Consider the following 12,508-nt stretch of genomic DNA (forward strand, 5'->3'; position numbering starts at 1 on the left):
ACAAGGATTCTTCCAGGCTAGATTTTGGGAACCTGGAGCAGACCAGGGCCTTGGTTGCATCACTTGAGACATGTTTGAGGTTCTCAAAGCGCATATCCTCCACAATGCCAACTTTGGTCCAACTGCTAGCTTCATCTTCTGCCACTGATGTTGAGAACACGATTCTTTTGCTGATGAGGTGCAGACAGTTCCAAATTGATGACTCTGAGGCCTGTCTCCAGAAAATGTTGCCACTTGTAAGCATCCTCTTAGATTTGTGTTACAATTCTTCTAGACTTCCAAAGGAATCTTAGCAAGCATTTAAGGGTGTGTTTGCATTGGATTTCTGTAGGTATTTTCACAGGACAAATCTATCCATGCAGCTGTTGAGGATGCATTCATCACAATTATTTGACGAGAAAGCCTACAGAAACTGCTTCAAATCTATTAAGCATTGTTATAGACTCTAGTATCGGCGATCTAGCAGCTCTAGAATTTATAGTTGGTTCCATGGTATTTAAGGGGGATATTTCTACTAGCACGGTATGTTTATTTGATTGTGATAATTTCAGGTTCTGCTTCCATCAATATGATTCACTCACTTTGCTATAGAAGTTTTGCATTGGTGTTCTTTTGGCATTCTTTGACATGCATAGTTAGACACTTAGACTAAGAACTAAGAGTGTTGATTTCTGCACACTTAAGGGCCTATTTTTTTCACCAATTACCATTGTAATGTAAAGAAAATGTGCAATAATTACAAATTGCTTTACTTGCCTCCTGACAACATCTGCATTTGACGACTGATTGCTGTGGTAAATTGAAATGATGGCATTTTTACATTGCCTGAATGTCAAATCACCACCAAAATACACTGATGTTACTGTTTGGATTCGAAATTTTTATAGTAATTACATATTGATCCGATTGGGATCATTTCTATGGATAGAAACGTTTGATATGATTGGGCCATTTCAGTGGATCCGAACTGTTCATATGATTTGGGTCATTTGGTGATCCAAATGCTTGAGTTGTGCTTTTTAAGTGATCCAAACTCATCATATGATTAAGGCTACTTTCAATGACCGTTGTCGATGGATATGTTAAGTTAATCTATATTGTTCATATTATTGAGATCAATTCTCAGTGATCAACATTGCTAATTTTGTAGAGCCCTCTTTAACTTTATAAACAATTTTAATGATCGGGCCTATTTTTGTCGATCCTTCATTATTGCTTCTAGTTTAGTTAATTGAGTTGATTCAGTCCCTCATCTTATTTTCGCTTCTTTGTTGATCCAAAATCATCATATGATTGAGGTTATTTTCAATTACCCATGCCAATAGATATGTTAAGTTGATCTATATTAACATATTATACATATTATAGAGATTAGTTCTCAATGATCCATACCGTTAATGTTATAGAGCCCTCTTTAACTTTACAAACAATTTAAATGATTGGGCGTGATTTAGTCAGTCCTTCATCTTATTGGATCCAACTTGGTTGAGGTGATTCGTCTCTTAGGGGATGTACACTGATGAATTTTCCATTTTTAGAGACTTTGGTTCAAGAGTTAGCTATAGTTGGTCCATTTTATAATTCAAGCTATTTTAGTGATCCACACCATTCGTATTAAGGCATACACTTAACGAATCTATTAGTGAATGTCACATGAACTAAAAGTTATTAATGATTCAAATTTTGCTAATGATTGGGCTCATATTCAGTGGCACAAACCTTTGATGTGCTTGAACCATTTCAAGTTATCTCAACGGTTCATATGCTTAGTCTTGTTTTATGTGATCCATACCCTTCATATGATTTGAGTTTTTTCGGTGACGTAAACCCTTCATTAGTTGAGGCCTTTTTTAGTGATCCAAACCAGTTGGTATACTTATGCATCTTTTCACCAATTCATTAAGTTCATCTTTTGATACTTAGGCCACTATTCATTAATACAATACTTAATATTTTGGGGTTGTTTTCAGTGATCTAAACCCTTCATTTGATTGGATCTAGAAGCCATTTTTAGTAAGTTGGGCAAATTGATGAGATATTGAGATACGTGCTTGACAATCAAATATGTAGATGTTTTGTATCTGTAATTGGATGCAAAATACACCAAAATTCACTGAGGTAAGAGGAATCTAGGTGTCGAATATTGGATGCCATACTATTGATATGTTTAAGTATGTGTTCAATGGTCGAATTACTTAGAGGTGATTTGACCCTTGGGGGATGTACAATGGTGAGTTTTCTTTTTTCTTTTTAGAGACATAGATTCGAGAGTCGGCTACAATGGGTCCAAAATTTTGTTTCACAGGGACCATTTTAGTGGATATGAACCGTTCATATGAGTTAGTGATCCCGACTCATCTTATGATTAGGGCTATTTTTGGTGACCAAGCCAATCGATTTATTAAGTTGATCCTTGTTATTCATATGATTGAGCTTGGTTCTCAATGATCTACGTTATTAACATGACAAGGCCCTATCAATTTTATAAACCATTCAAATGATTGCACCTGTTTTCTATTATCCAAACCATTGATAAGATTGCTTCGTTACCATGATCCAAACCATTGATAAGATTGCTTCGTTACCATGATCCAAACCATTGATATAATGAGGCATGTGCTTAGAAAATCAATTAGTGCATTGCTTGCCCCAAAGTCGTTAGTGATTCAAGTAGTACCAGTGGTTGGGCTCATTTTCAGTTTTAGTGATAAAAGCCATTGATGTTCTCGGGCCATTTTAAGTGATCCTAGCCATTCATGTGTGTGGCTTGTTTTGAATGACTCATACCCTTTGGGTTGGAGGATTATAGCATTTCAATTTTTTTATGCCAAACCATTAATATGTTCAGGCCCATATTCATTAATCTAGTTAGTTGAACTGATTTAGCCCTTGGGAGGTACAATGGCGACTTTTCTCTTTTTAGAGACTTTGGTACAAGAATTGGCTACCGTGGTTTTTTTCTTGTTGTCTAAAACATAAAGTATCAATAGGACCATTTCTAGTGATCCAATCTATTTTTATAATTTGGTCTAATTTGAAATTGTCAATGTGGGGGCTCATTTTATAAAATTCAAACTGTTTCAAATGTTTGAACCGTATTGAGTAAGCTAAATTCTTGATATGGTTGGGTTTCTTTTTTCAATGATCTAAACTCTTCATATGATTTGGCCCATTTCTAGTGATCCAAACCTTTGACATGCTGGGCCATTTCAATGGATCAAAACCTTTGACGTGCTTGGGCCATTTCAGCAGATTTGAACTTCTTATATGATTCGGGCCATTCAGTGATCCAAATGCATCATATGATTTGTGCTACTGTTAGTGATCTAAACTAATCATATGATTGAAGCCTCTTTCCATGACCCATCCCAATGGATATGTTAAGTTGATCCATCTATTCATAATATATGAGGTTGGTTCTTAGTTATCCACATCGTTAATTTTGTAGGACCCTCTTCAGTTCTATACACAATTCAAACAATCATGTTTCTTTTTACTACGATCCAAATTCATATGATTTGGCCCATTTCTAGTGATCCAAACCTTTGACATGGGCCATTTCAATGGATTAAAAACATTGCCATGCTTGGGCCATTAAGTGGATCCAAATTTTTCATAAGATTCGTCAATCCAAACTCATCATATGATTTGTCCTGCTGTTAGTGATCTAAACTCATCATATGATTGAAGCCTCTTTCCATGACCCATCCCAATGGATATGTTAAGTTGATCCATGTATTCGTAATATTTGAGGTTGGCTTTTAGTGATCCACATTGTTAACTTTGTAGTACCCTCTTCAGTTCTATGCACAATTCAAACAATCATGTTTCTTTTTACTACGATCCAAATTCATATGATTTGGCCCATTTCTAGTGATCCAAACCTTTGACATGGGCCATTTCAATGGATTAAAAACATTGCCATGCTTGGGCCATTAAGTGGATCCAAATTTTTCATAAGATTCGTCAATCCAAACTCATCATACTATTCAAGCTACTTTTCATGATCCTAACTCATCATATGATTGAAGCTGCTTTTCATGATCCATGACAATGGATATGTTAAGTTGCTCCATGCCCTAAAATTTGCAGGACCCTCTTCAGCTTTACAAATTATCTAACTGTTCATATGATTTGGTCCATTTCTATCAATCCAAACCTTTGACATGCTTGGGCCATTTCAATGGATCAAAACCTTTGACGTGCTTGGGCCATTTCAATGGATTTGAACTTCTTATATGATTTGTCCCATTTAGCGATCGAAATGCATCATATGATTAGTGTTGTTGTTAGTGATCTAAACTAATTATATGATTGAAGCCTCTTTCCATGACCCATTGCAATGGATATGTTAAGTTAGATCCATCTATTCATAATATGTGATGTTGGTTCTTAGTACTCCATATTGTTAATTTTGTAGGACCCTCTTCATCTCTACACACAATTCAAACAATCATGTTTCTTTTTACAACGATCCAAATTCATTTGATTTGGCCAATTTCTAGTGATCCAAACCTTTGACATGGGCCATTTCAATGGATAAAAAACATTGACATGCTTGGGCTGTTAAGTGGATCTAAATCATTCATATGATTCTGCTCATTCGGCAATCCAAACTCATCATACGATTGAAGCTGCTTTTCGTGATCCTAACTCATCATGTGATTGAAGCTGCTTTTCATGATCCATGGCAATGGATATGTTAAGTTGATCCATGCCCTAAAATTTGTAGGACCCTCTTCAGCTTTACAAATGATCCAATTGTTCATATGAATTGACCCATTTCTATCGATCCAAACCTTTGACATGCTTGGGCCATTTCAATGGATCAAAACCTTTGACGTGCTTAGGCCATTTCATGATACAAACTCAACATATATTCATCCCATTCAGTGATCGAAATGCATCATATGATTAGTGCTGTTGAATTTTCAATGATCTAAACTAATTATACGATTGAAGCTACTTTTTATGATCCAAACTCAACTTATGATTGAAGTTACTTTTCTTGATCCAAACTCATCATATGGTTGATGCTGCTTTTCAAGATCCTTTCCCTAACCTCTTCTGTTATATACACAATTCAATCGATAAGGTTTCCTTTTAGAACGATCGAAATTAATATGATTTGGCCCATTTCTAGTGATCTAAACCTTTGACATTGGCCATTCAGTGGATCCAAATTGTTCATGCTTGGGCCATTAAGTGGATCCAAATTGTTCATATGATTTGGCACATTCGGCGATCCAAGCTCATCATACAATTAAAGCTCCTTCTCATGATCCAAACTTATCATATGATTAAAGCTACTTTTCATGATACATGGTAATGGAGATATGTGAAATTGATCCATGTGCGAAATTTTGTAAGACCCTCTTCAGCTTTTCAAATGATCCAAACTGTTGATACGATTTCACCCATTTCTAGTGATCCAAACCTTTGATATGCTTGGGCTATTTCAATGGATCAAAGCCTTTGATGTGGTTGAGCCATTTCAATGGATTTGAACTTCTTATATGATTTGGCCCATTCGGCCCATTCAGCGATCCAAATGCATCATATGATTAGTGTTGTTGTTGGTGATCTAAACTAATCATATGATTGAAGACTCTTTCCATGACCCATCCCAATGGATAATGTTAAGTTGATCCATCTATTCATAATATATGAGGTTGGTTCTTAGTTATACACATCGTTAATTTTGTAGGACCCTCTTCAATTCTATACACAATTCAAACAGTCATGTTTCTTTTTACAACTATCCAAATTCAGATGATTTGGCCAATTTCTAGTGATCCAAACCTTTGACATGGGCCATTTCATTGGATAAAAAACATTGACATGCTTGGGCCATTAAGTGGATCCAAATTGTTCATATTATTCGTCTCATTCGGCGATCCAAACTCATTATACGATTGAAGATGCTTTTCGTGATCCTAACTCATCATATGATTAAAGCCTCTTTCCATGACCCATCCCAATGGATATGTTAAGTTGATCCATCTATTCATAATATCATAGGTTGGTTCTTAGTTATCCACATTGTTAATTTTGTAGGACCCTCTTCAGTTCTACACACAATTCAAACAATGATGTTTCATTTTACAACGATCCAAAGTCATATCATTTGGCCCATTTCTAGTGATCCAAACCTTTAACATGGGCCATTTTGATGAATAAAAAACATTGACATGCTTGGGCCATTCAATGGATACAAATTGTTCATATGATTCGGCACATTCGATGATCCAAACTCATCATACGATTAAAGCTCCTTTTTATGATCCAAACTTAAAATATGATTAAAGTTGCTTTTCATGATACATGGCAATGGATATGTTAAGTTGATCCATGTGCTAAATTTTGTAGGACCCTCTTCAACTTTACAAGTGATCCAAACTGTTCATATGATATGGCCCATTTCTAGTGATCCACACCTTTGACATGCTTGGGCCATCTCAATGGATCAAAACCTTTGACGTGCTTGGGCCATTTCAGCGGATTTGAACTTCTTATATGATTCGGCCCTATTCAGCGTTCCAAATGCATCATATGATTTGTGTTGTTGTTAGTGATCTAAACTCATCATGTGATTGAAGCCTCTTTCCATGACCCATCTCAATGGATATGTTAAGTTAGATCCGTCCATTCATAATATTTGAGGTTGGTTCTTAGTGATCCACATCGTTAATTTTGTAGGACCCCCTTTCAGTTAGAAACGCTATTCAAATAATCAGATTTCTTTTTACAATGATCCAAATTCATATGATTTGGCCCATTAATAGTGATCCAAATCTTTGACATGGGCCATTTCGATGGATAAAAAATATTGACATGCTTGGGCCATTCAATGGATCCAAATCGTTCCTATGATTCTGTTAATTTGGCGATCGACACTCATCATATGATTGATGCTGTTTTTCATGATCCAAACTCATCATATGATTAAAGTTGCTTTTCATGATCCAAACTCATCATATGATTAAAGCCGCTTTTTATGATCCATGGCAATGGATATGATAAGTTCATCCATGGCCTAAATTTTGTAGATCACCCTCTTCAACTTTACAAGTGATCCAAACTATTGATATGATTTGGCCCATTTCTATGTGATACAAACCTTTGACATGCTTGGGCCATTTCAATGGATCCAAACCTTGTATGCTTGAGGCCATTTCAAAGTGATTTGAACTTCATCATATGATTCGAAGCCATTCATGATCCAAACTGCATCATATGATTGAAGTGATACTTTTCATGATCCATGACAATGTATATGCTAAGTTGATTCGAAACCTCTTTCCTAGACCCATCCCAATGGATATGTTTAGATATGATCCATCTATTCATAATATAGAGGTTGGCCCATTTCTACGTGATCCAAACCTTCATGACATTTGTAGGGCCCTCTTTCAAGTTCTATACAAACCTTTGACATGCTTGGGTTTTTCAATGGATTTAAACTTCTTATATGATTTGGCCCATTTCTAGTGATCCAAACCTTGGACATGGGCCATTTTGATGGATATAAAACATTGACATGCATATGGGCCATTGAAGTGATCCAAATCTGTTCATATGACCCATCCGCAATTCGGATGATGTTAAGTTGATCCATCTATTCATACTATTTGAGGTTGGTTTTAGTGATCTCAACTCATCATATGATTGTAGGCTCTTTCATGATCCATGACAATGGGTATGTTAAGTTATTCCATGCCCTAAATTTTATAGACCACTTAACTTTACAAATGATCCAAATTCATAATATATTGGCCCATTTTTAGTGATCCAAACCTTTGACATGGGCCATTTCAATGGATCAAAACCTTTGATTTGCTTGATCCATTTCAATGATTTGAACTTCTTCATATGATTCGACCTCATTCAGCGAATCCAAAATGCATCTTATGATTCACGCTGATATTAGTGATTAAACTCATCATATGATTGAAGCCTCTTTCCATGATCCATCCCAAATGGATATGTTAAGTTGATCCATCTATTCATAATAGTTGTTGTGATCCACAACGTTAATTTTGTAGGACCCTCTTGAGTTCGATATTCATACAACAATCCAAATTCATATGATTTGGCCCATTTCTAGTGATCCAAACCATTGACATGTTTGAGCCTTCTAGTGATCAAAACATTTGACATGCTTGGGCCATTTCAATGGATCCAAATTGTTTGTATGATGATGCCCATCATTTAGTGATCCAAATGCATCATATGATTCGTGTTGCTGTTAGGGATCTAAACTCATCATATGATTGAAGCCTCTTTCAATGAACCATCCCAATGGATATGTTAAGTTGATCTATTTATTCTTGATATTTGTGGTTGGTTGTCAGTGATCCATTTTGTGAATTTTGTAAGACCCTCATCAGTTCTATACACACTTCACACAATCGGGTTTCCTTTTACAATGATAAAATTCATATGATTTGGTCCATTTCTAGTGATCCAAACCTTTGACATGGGCCATTTCCTTGGATGAAAAACATCGACATGCTTGAGCCATTCAGTGGATCCAAATTGCTCATATGATTCGGCTCATTCGGTGATTTAAACTCATCATACGATTGAAGATGCTTTTCATGATCCAAACTCATCATATGATTGAAGCTGCTTATCATGATCCAAACTCATCATATCATTAAAGCTGCTTTTCATGATCCTTGGCAATGGATCTGCTAAGTTGATCCATGCCCAAAATTTTGTAGGACCCTCTTCAGCTTTACAAATGTTTCAAACTATTCATATGATTTGGCCCATCTCTGCCGATCCCAACCTTTGACTTGCTTGGGCCATTTAGCGGGTTTGAACTTCTTATATGATTTGGCCCATTCAGCCATCCAAATGCATCATATGATTCGTATTGCTTTTAGTGATCCAAACTCGTCATATGATTGAAGCCGCTTTCCATGACCCATCCCAATGGATATGTTAATTTGAACCATCTATTCGTAATATTTGAGGTTGGTTCTCACTGATCCACTTCGTTAATTTTGTAGGATCCTGTTCAGTTTTATACACAATTCAAAGAATCAAGCTTTGACATGCTTGGGCTATTTCAATGGATTTGAACTTCTTAAATGATTTGGCCCATTCAGTCCATTTAGTGATCCAAATGCATCTTATGATTCATGGTGCTGTTAGTGATCAAAACTCATCATATGGTTGAAGCCTCTTTCCATTACCCATTCCTATGGATATGTTAAGTTGATCCATCTATTCATAATATTTGAGGTTGGTTCCTAGTGATCCACATCATTAATTTGTAGGATCCTTTTTCGTTCTACACAATTCAAACAATCAGGTTTCTTTTTATAGCGATCCAAATTCATAAAACTTGGCCCATTTCTAGTGATCCAAACCTTTGACATGGGCCATTTCGATGTATAAAAAACAATAACATCCATGGGCCATTCAATGGATCCAAATTGTTCATATGATTTGGCTCATTCGGTGATTCAAACTCATCATATGTCTGAAGCTGCTTTTAATGATCCATATCAATGGATATGCTAAGCTGATCCATGCCCTAAATTTTGTAGGACCCTCTTCATCTTTACAAATGATCCAAATTGTTTATATGATTTGACTAATTTTATGGATCCAAACCTTTGACATGCTTGGGTCATTTTAATGGATCAAAACCTTTGACTTGATTTGGCCATTTCAGCGGATTTGAATTTCTTATATGATTCGTCCCATTCAGCAATCCAAATACATCATGTGATTCGTGCTGCTCTTCCTGATCTAAACTCGTCATATGATTGAAGCCTTTTTCCATCACTCGTCCTAATGGATATGTTAAGTTGATCCATCTATTCATAATATCTGAAGTTGGTTCTTAGCACTCCACATTGTTAATTTTGTAGGATCTTGTTCAATTTTGTACACAATTCCAACAGTTAGGTTTCTTTTTGCAACGATCCAAATTTATATGATTATGCCCATTTTTGGTGATCCAAACCTTTGACATGGGCCATTTTGATGGATAAAAAAACATTGACATGCTTGGGCCATTCAGTGGATCCAAATTGTTCATATTATTCAGATCATTCAGCGATCCGAACTCATTATACAATTGAAGCTGCTTTTCATGATCCAAACTCATCATATGATTGAAGTTGCTTTTCTTGATCCATGGCAATGGATATGCTAAGTTGATCCATGCCCTAAATTTTATAAGGCCCTTTTCAGCTTTATAGATGATCTAAACTGTTTATATGATTTGACCCATTTCTAGTGATCCAAACCTTTGACGTGCTTGGGCCATTTCAAAGGATTTGAAATTCTTATATGATTCGTGCTGCTGTTAGTGATCTAAAATCGTCATATGATTGAAGCCTCTTTCCATGACCCATTCTGATGGATATGTTAAGTTGATCCATCTATTCATAATATTTGAGTCTGGTTCTTGGTGATGCGCATCGTTAATTTGGTAGGACCCTCTTCAGTTCTATACACAATTCAAAGAATCATGTTTCCTTTTACAATGATCCGAATTCATATGATTTGGCCCATTTATAGTTGATTGAAACCTTTTACATGGGCCATTACGATGGATAAAAAATACTGACATGCTTGGGCCATTCAGTGGATCCAAATTGTCCATAGAATTCGACTCATTCGGTGATCCAAACTCATCATACGATAAAGCTCCTTTTCATGATCCAAACTCATCATATGGTTAAAGCTTCTTTTCATGATACATGGTAATTGATATGCTAAGTTGATCCATGCGCTAAATTTTTTGGGACCCTCTTTAGGTTTACAAATGATCTTAACTGTTCATATGATTTGGCCCATTTCTAGTGATCCAAACCTTTGACATGGTTGGGCCATTCAATGGATCAAAACCTTTTATGTGATTGAGCCATTTCAGTGGATTTGAACTTGTTATATGATTCGGCCCATTCAGCTATCCAAATGCATCATGTGATTAGTGCTACTGCTAGCGATCAAAACCATCATATGATTGAAGCTTCTTTTCATGACCCATCCCAATGGATATGTTTAGTGGATCCATCTAGTCATAATATTTGAAGTTGGTTCTTAGTGATCCCCATCGCTAATTTAGTAGGACCTTCTTCAGCTCTACACACAATTCAAACGGTCATCTTTCTTTTTACAACGATCCAAATTCATATGATTTGGCCCATTTCTAGTGATCTAAACCTATGACATAGGCCATTTCGATGAATAAAAAACATTTACATGCTTGGGCCATTAAGTGGATCCAAATTGTTCATATGATTCAGCTCATTCGGCGATCCAAACTCGTACGGTTGAAGCTTCGTTTCATGATCCAAACTCATCATATGATTAAAGTTGGTTTTCATGATACATGGCAATGGATATGCCAAGTTGATCCATGTTGTAAAATTTGTAAGACCCTTTGTAGTTGTACAAATGATCCAAACTGTTCATATGATTTGGCCCATTTCTAGTGATCCAAACCTTTTACACACTTGGGCCATTTCAATGGATTGAAACCTTTGACCTGCTTTGGCCATTTTAGTGGATCCAAGCTGCTCATATGATTCGGTTCATTCGATGATCCAAATACATCATAAGATTCGTGCTGCTTTTAGTGATGCAAACCCATTATATGATTGAAGTTGCCTTCCATGACACATGCTAATATGTCTAGTTGATCCATCCTATTCATATTATTGAGGTTGGTTCATAGTTATCCAAACCATTAATTTTTTAGGACCCTCTTCTATTTTACAAATGATTCAAATGATATGGTTTCATTTTACAATGATCCAAATTGTTCATATGGTTTGGCCCATTTCTAGTGATCCAAACCTTTGACATGCCTATGCCATTTCAATGGATCGAAACCTTTGACGTCCTTGGGTCGTTTTAGTGGATCCGAACAGGTCATATGATTCAGCTCATTCGATGATCGGAACCCTTTATATGATTGTGGCATTTTTTGTCATCTAAGCGCTTCACTTGATTGAGGCCATTTTAATGATCTGAACCAATATATGTTGAGGCTTGTGTTCACCAATCAATTCCGTTGATTATTAATAGCTCTCATTCGATGTGGTAAGGACAAAAATTGTTAGTGAAGCAATCATGACATATAATATTTCGATCTTTTATGGTTAAATGTGGAGAGTAGTTACTTTTCTTGACTAATTGTTCATCTGGCTAGCCTATATTCAATGATCCAAATTGTTAATAAACCCTATCGCGGTTGATCCAAACCCTTCATATGATTTGCTGGTTTCCAGTGATGCAGACCTTTGACGTGCTTGGGCCATTTCAATTGATTTGAACTGTTAATATGATTGGGCTTATACTTAGTGACCCAACACTTCATATGATTGGGGTTGCTTTTAGTGAATGTTCTAAATATCATTGAGGTCATTTTCAGTGATGCATGATGTACAATGATAGTGCCTTTTAATTGTTTATTGTGATGGATGTTTTTAAATGGAGGTTAATTTCAATGAACAAGATGTATGAAGATATACATGAA

The sequence above is a fragment of the Magnolia sinica genome, chromosome 10 (genome assembly GCF_029962835.1).
Source record: "Magnolia sinica isolate HGM2019 chromosome 10, MsV1, whole genome shotgun sequence".
NCBI classification, from domain to species: domain Eukaryota; kingdom Viridiplantae; phylum Streptophyta; class Magnoliopsida; order Magnoliales; family Magnoliaceae; genus Magnolia; species Magnolia sinica.